This window comes from Drosophila suzukii, chromosome 2L (assembly GCF_043229965.1).
Source record: "Drosophila suzukii chromosome 2L, CBGP_Dsuzu_IsoJpt1.0, whole genome shotgun sequence".
Lineage (NCBI taxonomy): Eukaryota > Metazoa > Arthropoda > Insecta > Diptera > Drosophilidae > Drosophila > Drosophila suzukii.
The window spans coordinates 2287013-2297093 of NC_092080.1; positions in this window are offsets into that span (position 1 = coordinate 2287013).

The window sequence follows — 10081 nt, forward strand, 5'->3', positions numbered from 1 at the left end:
TTATTTAAGTGACATTTAAAGTGTTTATTTTGAACAAATTAAAAAATGGTTTCTCATTTGCAAATTAACAATAAATCAACGTATTTTTAAAGAAAATGTTTCTGCCTATACTGACTTACAAATTTTTTTTGAACAAATCACTTGTAAAGTGTTCTTGGCACAGAACTTTGTTGGGTTGAATTTTCCAATTTGGTGCAGCCAAACAAACGTTACCCACATCCACTCACATCCCCATCCATACGCATGTTTTCAGAAAGTTTTCCATTTTTTGTGGAGAATTCCGGAATGGTCCTGTTTTCTGGGAGTCATCAGCGGTACCGTCACTGCCGTTGCTGGGGTTTCTCAGCAATTTGAATGGTGCATTCTTTTCGCTTTTTCTCCTTTGGGGTCTCAGAGGAGGGGACCCAGATCCAAACATCTGGAAACTACATTTCGCTGGTAGTGATTGGAACATCAGGGGTTTTTTTTGGAATACGACCAATCAAAATAAAAACTGAGTGACAAGAGAAGAGGACTCCGTTGAAGGTAGGGTCTGCAGGGCCTCCAAACTTGGAAAAGACATTACATATTTGTAGATTCTACATTTCCAATAAACAAATTTAATTCTCTGAACCATTTTTAATAAGCCTAAAAGCAAGAGTTTCTTTGAATTGATTGATACCCTACCCCTAGTGCTTAATTCGCCAACATTTCAATTCCCTTTGATTCCCAGTCCGCTACACAAAACCCGCTGTTTCATTGCGGCCTTAAAACTTTAAATGGCCTAAGTAGGGAATGGCTGCGAAATATGCGCCGGGCTAATGGATTCTTTTTTCCTTACCCACTTTTATTTTTTTGGATGGGATGGCATGGGGTATTGGAAGCTCGTTGTTGCTGTGGACTAATGGAAGCCCCGACGACGACCTTAAAAATGTAAATAAATGTTTCTCTCGTTTTGTTGTTCACGAGTTGGCCGGCTACCTTGTGCTTAACCCCTTGAAGCCCGCGCACTCACAATACACACACACCTATTCGTATCACCCCAGGGGCCGCGGTAGTGGGTTTCGTTTGGCCGCTTTTAATGCCGCGTAAATTTTGCAGGATAATCCAATAAAGAGATTTTCGTTGTGGCTGTTGCCGTAGGGTGCACACAAAAAATCGCTAAAAAAAAGGGAAAACATTTTCACTGGGACACGACAAGCTAACAAAAAAAGTCCTGTCTCTGTGTGCAAAACAATTGAGGCGACACTCGACGACGGAATTTACAAATGGTGGAGGAAAGTGATTTCAACGCCACGGAATGGCTGCTTCAATTTAGATTTTAGTGGCCTTTCAAATGTGTAATTGCTTTTAAAGTCCAGAAAAATACTCCATTCAAATTAGTTATAAACTTTAATATGCTTTGGATTTTTTCATACTCCTCAGTTAATTTTCATTAAAGGGTTTATAAAATTTAATTAATTTAATTTAAGTTAAGTGAACTAGTTATTTATAAAAATGGACCTATTTAAAGTAAGTACAATACAAAGCAACCTTTTCTCTCTTCACTTTAGAATAATCATTTATTGCCGCAGCACTAGAGATTTTATAAATTGACCTCGAGTCCCATCCACCGTCAAAAAACTACTTTAAAATCCACACACATAAATAGTCATGCAGAAAACAAGCACATCAACAAAAAAGGGAAAAATCTAAAAAAGTGAATAAAGGAAGCATCAGCTTACACACAAATTGTTTTAAACAACCGAAACGCATTCAGGCGAAAGTACGTCAATATTCATACTTTTCATATGCACAGTTAAGCAAGCGAAAAAACTGCCCTTAATTCAAGACAAAGAGATTCAAAAGTTGATCTATCGAATTTCTGCTTCGGGTCTTAATAATTAAATTTAATTCACTGGAAGCGATTGAAAACAATTTGCTTAATTGATGAAAAATGCCATGTTATATTGTTGTCGGGGAAAACAAAATGGAATGAATGATATTGTTTAGTTGGCGTTGAGCTTTAGATTGAAAATTCAAGTATACAACTTGCATTACATTTAATTATTATTTTCCAGTCAACTATTTGTATTGGCTCCCAGCTAACTGACAGTCACGAATTGCACTTAGGCTACAGCTCAGTCGCACCTAAACTAAAGTCAAACGCCAGGAGCAAAACCCACTCGCTTTTCCCATTTCATTTCACATTTCCGCTGGAGAAATCGTACAGTTGCCGATTTCCAAGACAAAACAAATAGCAAACGAAGCGTGTTGAGCGAAAATTCCTGGCGTTCTCCGAGGGAAAAGCGAAAGAAATCAATAAATTTCAAAGGAAATAATTAAGCAAGTAATTGACTTGGATTTCTTTTAGGAATTCCTCCATAAATCTCCTCCAGCTAAGCTAGCTCAGAGCGTATGGAACCTAAAATACGAGGAGGGGGCATCCTCGCATCCTTGTTAGTTATATGGTGTTTGTGTGAGCAGGCCAAAAAGGATTTCCAGATTAAGCATGTGGGGAAGTGGTACACTGAGTTTCAGCAATATAAGATGTCTTTTAAACTGAAGGATTAGGACATATAAAAATGTCGAATAAAAATATTTATTTGGTATCACAAATAATAAGGTTGATTATAAACTGAATTGTAGATTTGGTAAGACACTTAATAAATTAAAATAAATATTTGTACTTCACTTTTTACTTTGAAGATCATACATCATTCATCATATCATACATCATATCATACATCATATTATACATCATATCATACATCATATCTTAAAAAAAAGATCTCAAATTGTAGGAAAGTTATTACACTCTGAGATTCTCTTTAAGAAGTATGATATAAGTATGGACGGATTATAAAAATGGTTCAAATTCGTAGTTTTATTCGATGAAAATTTAAGTTTAATAATTAGTTGTATAACTTTGATTTCGAACTTTAACTTATGACCCGTAGTGTAATTATCTGTAAGTTCGTTCGAATGTAACCAGCTGCAATTGCATCTTGGGTGGGCGGCGGAAATGGGGATGGCAGCTTCTATTTTACAGTTTCAACACGCCTGGAATGCGCCACACTTACACTTGCCACTAGCTGCTGGCATTCCTTTCAAGGATGTGTATGTGTGTCTTCTGGGCCACGGGATATGGGATATATATGGGCGGGAACTTGGGATATAAATAGACAGAACAAGACCAAGCGCCTCCGATCCCAAAGACGTCGCCCGAAATTAAAGCCAAAGGCATTTCGGCAAATATGTTTGTTTGGTCAAAGCCGAAAGCCATGGAATATTTGCACACTTTCGCCAGTGTGTGGGTGAGTGGGCCAGTTCCTGACAAGTGTTGATTGTTTGGTCAGAAAGAATTTCCGTTGCAGTCACGGAAAACGCTTGACTTTCCTTGAGTGTGCTTTAATTGCCACAATTAGGTTTTCAAAAAATAGTGGTTATTTTCTTAAACCAAGAATAAAAATGTATTTATGAATGTTTATTTCGATGTTTTATAATGCCAAAATATTATGGAAACTATAAATTCTGCCAATTTTCATTCTAAAGAGAACCAATAGAGTCAACTGATGTTGTTTTGCTTAAGTTTGTGCTTCACGTACCGCCGTGGTCAAGTGCCCCGCAAATATTTTGAAACTCACAAAGGCTTTTGAGTGCTTTTGCGTGGTGTGTATATCGTTTGTATTTTTTACGTTTTAAATTTTCTGTTATAGTGCTTCTAAGTTTTGAAACTGTTTAAGCCATGGCAATATTTTGCATTTAATTGGGCTCATAAAAGGTAATGAGTGCCCTGGGGAACCCGCATGAATCCCGACCAGCGAGAATCCTTTTCCATATCTTGTCTGCTCTGTCAAATTGTAATTTATACTGGAACACAGGGGCTCCGCACCGCCGGCTGGAGCTTAACTTTTACAGTATATCAATAAATTACATTATCCTTAATTTCCCGCGTTTTTCCGGTCAACACAGCACAAGCGACAGCGACGACATTTAACCCGCCCGCAGCTCTCTGGTCATCGGCTCCTGCTGAGCCAGCAATGCGAAAATTTCTTGGGGTGGCAGGGCCAAAACTTCACGGGGTAGCACAAGTGCCTTTAAGGGGAATTGCAGAAATTAAGTAAAATAAGTTTCATTTAACAGGCATTCAGAGAGCACAATAAGGAAAGGAAGACAAAGGAGTCAGTTCTGCAGTAAGCAACAAGCCTTAACCCTTTAGTTTTCGTACTGAAGAATTCGCGTTTAGAATAGGTTAAAAAAAATATGTTTATATATACAATTCCAGTAACAAGAAACGAGCATTATTGAAATGATTTTTGACTAAAATAAGAGCTAGGATCGACGAAAAATTAAGAGTTATTCTCTTTGGGCAAACCTACAGTAGTCACTTTGGATTATTTTTACTCAATATTAAGGAGTATCTAAAAAATCTATATGCTGATAATTATCTCAGTTTTCAAATCAGTTAAAACAGGTTACAACAGTTCTGTTAATTTCATAGTTGCTGGGGATGGCCAAGAACGTTCACAGTTATGTGAATTGTTGGTTATCGGTTTGCAGCCAATCCGCCAACAGGGCCATTCTCCCTCGACCATATCGCGATTGTCGAATGTTGAATGAATTTTGGGTAGTAGCTCGATTACTTAGCACATAATTTCATTGAGTTGTCTGCGAACATGGGAATGTGTGCATAAGTCCATTCAATTGAATCGGGGATTTAGTATGAATAGTTGGGTGGCATGATGGTCGGATGATGGTGGGTGTAAGCGAAGGCTGACTAGCAAACCTTAATTAAGCGACGATGTATTGCGTTTATCTGATGCTGTGGTGTCCGCTTACTCAGTGGGCGCTTATTGAATATTTGACCAATCGGAAACTCGGACGCTACAGTTTCACCACCTTCAATACAGGCTGATTTTGGGCTAATGAGTTTATGTTTGCTAGCCTGCATTTACGGTCTGGTCCATGGGATCCGACTCAAAACGTAAGCCTGTTGAAAATGTGATGGAATGCTGGTGGCCCCTTCAAACTAAGGTAGGACACCTGTTAAGTAGGTAAGAGAACAGTATCTTTAGCACCTTTATCATCACAGATTTCTAAAAAGCACACTTAATCGCTGACTATTCGTCTGGTTAGATATATTTAAGAAATAACAAATATTCGATACCCCTTTTTCATTACATTGTGTTGTATTTACTGACACACCTATCCAATCTTTATTTTTCTTGTAAACTCGTCATGTAAAAATGATATTAGGCCCTCGTTGAAAATACTTTTTCTTAATATATAAAAATCATCAATTGGGACTGTGTTTTCATTACCTCCAGCTGTTTGAATAAATGAACTGCTGACAAAAAATCAATCTTTAGGTAATAACTAGAAATTAAGAACAATGAAAAGCGTCCTTCTGATGAGATTGCTTAATGCGCATAAAAGTAATATTGCTTTCGTAAATCTCCTTTCTACCCGGAAAACATACAAAGGCCTGATTGTATCCTTTGTCGTTGTTCATTTGACTTTTTTATTTTAATGCCGACAACGAAATCAAAATCAACTTGTTATCGATGTCTGACATTGTGACATTTTTTTGGGAGGACGAGGCTCGGTGGTATTGTTGTTGGGGAATTTAACTTGGCCTTCCTGGCCCCTTCTGCTCATGCTGCCGTTGTCATTCGTCAACGTTTCGCGTGGTTGACTTTTCGGGTTAAATTAATTAAGCGTGTGCGTTTTTATTGTTGATTGAATGCCCTGACATGGGCGTGGCCATCCGAACCGCCCCTCGCAATAACCTGTTTGTATTTTCATCAACAGGATGTATTGACTTCTTGGCCAAGTTGGTGGGCCTTGGCCAAAAAACATTGTAATACTCAATTGACTTTGGCCTGGGTAACTTTGGTTTACTCACTGATAAAAATGGAGTAGTTAAAATAAATATATGCAATTGAATTCAGCTTTAACTGTTTAGAAAATATTTATTACGATGCTCGAGATATTTACTTTAATTATTATATGAAGATAGGGAAATATTTCATATTAAAATCAATTTTTAAGAATCATTAACATTGATGTTTATCTGTAATATTTAAATAGAATAAAACATTTTTGAATCATCAATGTTTTTTATTCGTGCTGCAATACAAATATTAAATCCTCTTTAGGTTTCTTTAGATTATTTCAGATACACAAATTGGCTCTCACTACCCACGCAAGTTGCGAAGTTCGCTCAAAATGTTAGTTTCGAATAAATAAAATTAGCAAAAACTTATACAAATATCGCGTTCAAACCCAGCTAGCTTAATGGCCAAAAAAGGCAAACGCAATATATAACCACACCGAACTGGAAATTGCGAAATTAAAACTACCGCATCGCAGGCAGAAAGGACAGCAGTACTGCGTTGGCGTTTGTTTTTTCAGTACGAATATTTTGACTGCAGCAGAAGTTTGGCATAAAATTTACTAATTTTATAATGTGGCAGGCAGACATTTATTTCGACGCTAATTACAAACATTTAAACTTTTAATTAGTTTTCAAACAAGCAGCGCAAAAATGCAAAACGAACGCAGCGAAACCCTGGCTAAAGAAAATTCTCCATCGGAAGTGGAAAGCGGTATGATACATACATATATGCAGCCAAGTTCCGCAGATCTCTGAACTTATTATTGTTGTTTCTGATTGGGTGGAATGAGGAGTGCGAGTTGGGGGTATGCAAATGCCAATGTATTTCTATGGCAAATGGAGAGCCAGTTCACTGCTCATTCATAGTGGCAAGAGCAAAACAAACAAATAAAAGGGAAGATAATGGAAATAAAAATAAGCATGAAAATACCATAAACAAATCCCAGCTCTGATTGCCACTCAAACTAAAATGGAAATTGGCTACAAGTAAATGGCCATAAGCAGCTACCAAAATGCTGAGGAGATTGCAGGCAAATGGCGTAATGAAATATGGAGGGGGAGTGAAATAAAAAAGTTTTGAGTTTCTGAACCGTCAAAAGTCAGATAAACTGATTCCCCACTTGCCGCAGGCTCAGCTCCCCTATTTTCGACTGCCCATCAAACTAATTGAACACGTAAATAGATGGGGATGACAAACAAGTTTTGTGAATAAAGGGAATCTTATGGAAATCGAAATTTCCCTGGGTGGCTTTCTTGAAATAAATACGAGAAAGAGTCAAGACATGTTCCACTACAAAAATTACTTAATTTATTTGATAAATAGCAATAGTTTACAATTTAAATCAAACCACCATAATATTTCATTAAATTCCCAAAATTGATTTGCACCCAACCAATGTCTAATTTAATATCCTATCAATTCATTACATATGCTAGCCAATTACACGAATAAATTCAAGGGAACCCGCCCGAAATCTCGAATGGAATGGATTTGAATATTTAATGGGGATATTTGGTGGCACCACCTGACCGCAGATTCCCTGGGCCACAAGTCATGAAAGTATTAATGCCGTTTTAAGTACTTCCGCTACGAAAACTAAACACACCACATACAGAATGTACATATGCATATGGATGTGAACAAGTGAGCGAGATGGCGAAAAATGCAAAGCGCACTAATTCTAACTGCAGCATAAATTAAAGCTCTCATGAATAATAATTCAAGGCAGTCGGGCCAGGGAAATAACCTACAGCAAAAACAACAACTGGAAAAGCAGGAAAAGCAGACGCACAGTATCAAAGAGCCACTTGAGTAAATGCGTTTGTCGTGTGTTCTCGATTACGCATTTCGCCCCCAAAACTCGTGAATTTGCAAGGAAATGAGATACACTTAACATTCATTTAATATTCATTAAATAAAAAGAGTTTCTTAATTTGATCATACAAATATTATTCAAATTAAGGACCCATAATATTTAACTTACATGAAAATAAAATGTTTAAGGTCAGTATTATATGACAATTATTTATTTCAGTGGACTATTTTTCGATATTATTATATAATATTGTCCTATGCTTTTTTGCTACGAAGCTTTTGTTAGAATTTTCAAAACTATAGCTAATTATTCTACTTTTATTTTACAGCTTAACATATTTCTGAAATATCAAATTAAAATAAAACAATTTTTTTTTTATAAGTTGAGTTTTGGTGAACTGTTTGGATGTTTATCAGGATGCTGATCAGATAATTAATTCATATCAAAAATCTTTTTTATGATATTTTTCCCCTCAAAGTAAGCAGTTATTTCGATGCATACTTTATTATGCTTTTCGATAACCGCAAGACACAAACTAAATATTTGATATGCAATTCCAATTTGGTAGCTGCCAGCGATTCCAGGAACATGGCTCACTTTTGTGTCTCTGCTTGTGTCGCAAAAAGCCAACAAAATTTTATAGCTGTTGTCATTATTTCATGTGCAGTGCCACATAGTCACGCCCCCGCCAGACCCCTCCCCTCTCCACCCCACCCCTGACCTTTTGCCCTGGCTCAGAAAATCCAGCTAAACCACCCACCTACACACGTTGATCATACGCAGTGTTGTGCTTAAAAATTTCAAATGCATGGCACTTTGGTTCAGAGACAGCCGCATCGCATCGCATCGCATCTCGTGCTCCCTCAGACAGCCAGTGGAAAAACATTAACAACACCAACAAGGACACTTTTCCGTGTCTGCCGCCATTGTTGGTGCTGCTGCTGGCTGTTGGTTTTTCTATGCGATTTTCATTTTCATATTTATTTATATGTTTTTACGCTGGCTAAACTATGAGTACAAGTGCACACTTGTCTGGCACCGAAAAAGGGTGCCAACCCGGCACTTTCAGTGGGTTGAGGTCGGATTGGGCTTAACGCTCCGCTTGCAATTGCCTGAAGGCAGGGGTTCCAGTACCCCCAGTCTCCTCTTTCCTTCTATAATCCCCTCCAGGGCCTCCCAGCACTCTCCAATTGTCTGTGCATTTATTTAAATGCAGTGTTTGGCTAGCCAATTTAATGGCAAGTCATTAGTTCTTGTCTGCAGCCAGTTGGGCCCTGGGTAAAATGTGGAAAAAACATACTGATTTTAGTTATAAGATGAGCTTTATTCAAGAAATCTGACAGGGGAAATTATTTAAAGAGTCATTAAAAGAGACCAACTTGGTCGTATTGCAAAGTATACATATTAGGGACCATTTTATCATCCGCATGTTAAACTAATATTAGGTTTTAAAGATAAATCGTATGATGAAATCGTGCGGTAAAACGGAAGTAACGTGTTGTGAAATTAAAAATGAAACCAAAATGCAGTTGTCAAATAAAAAAATATTTTTTACAATTTTGACTTTATTCTTTTTAATTTATCTATTTTTTTGGGCTTATAAATAAATAAAAAATAATGAATTTAATCAAAATGTAACGAAATCAAATAAAATCTGTGGAATTACATCTTGAAAGACAAAGTTTATTGTTTATAGTCACCTAACTATAACTTCCAAAGACTCTTATTTACCGTACGTTAAATAGTTTAAACTGTATTTTGAGTCCTGCTCATTTCATTTACATCATTAATACCTTTTTTAAATACCAACTTATTCAACTTAAAGTGGTGAAGGATCTGAAACTTCTTTTCTTTGTTCTCTACCTCAGCCGTAAAGTTAATCATAGGGCGCTTAAAATTACAAATCACCGCCATCAGCCATCGGGGCGCCAAGGACATTGTGATGCTGGACGCGGCTGCAAGGATAATAACAGACAACCTGCTGCACAAGATTGAATCCCCTCTTTTCCACCGAAAGTGCCCTCTTAACTGTGACCATTTAACGGTAATTATTGCAACACTGTGGCACATTTTAAGTGCTCAAGCGGGGAACTTTTCATTCGGCTCGGCCAGTTTGATGGTCAACACCTGGCCAGCAGCCAATTGGCCCACCTGGGCCGGCATAAATTTCCGGCTCAGCATTTTACTTAATCCCGTCTATTTTGCGAAAGGATTATCAAGGCAACTTTTTAATTCGCCGCCCAAGTGGCCGGCCAACAGCGGCGCCATCAGTCGTGATGTCAGCAGTTTTGTGCGGTGGCCTTTTAATGGGTCTTCGGTCCTTCACTCAACTTCCCAGTCAGTCCCCCAGTCCCGCATCACGATTTTCAGGTGGAATCGCCAAGGCTCCTTTTAACGCCCATTGAGG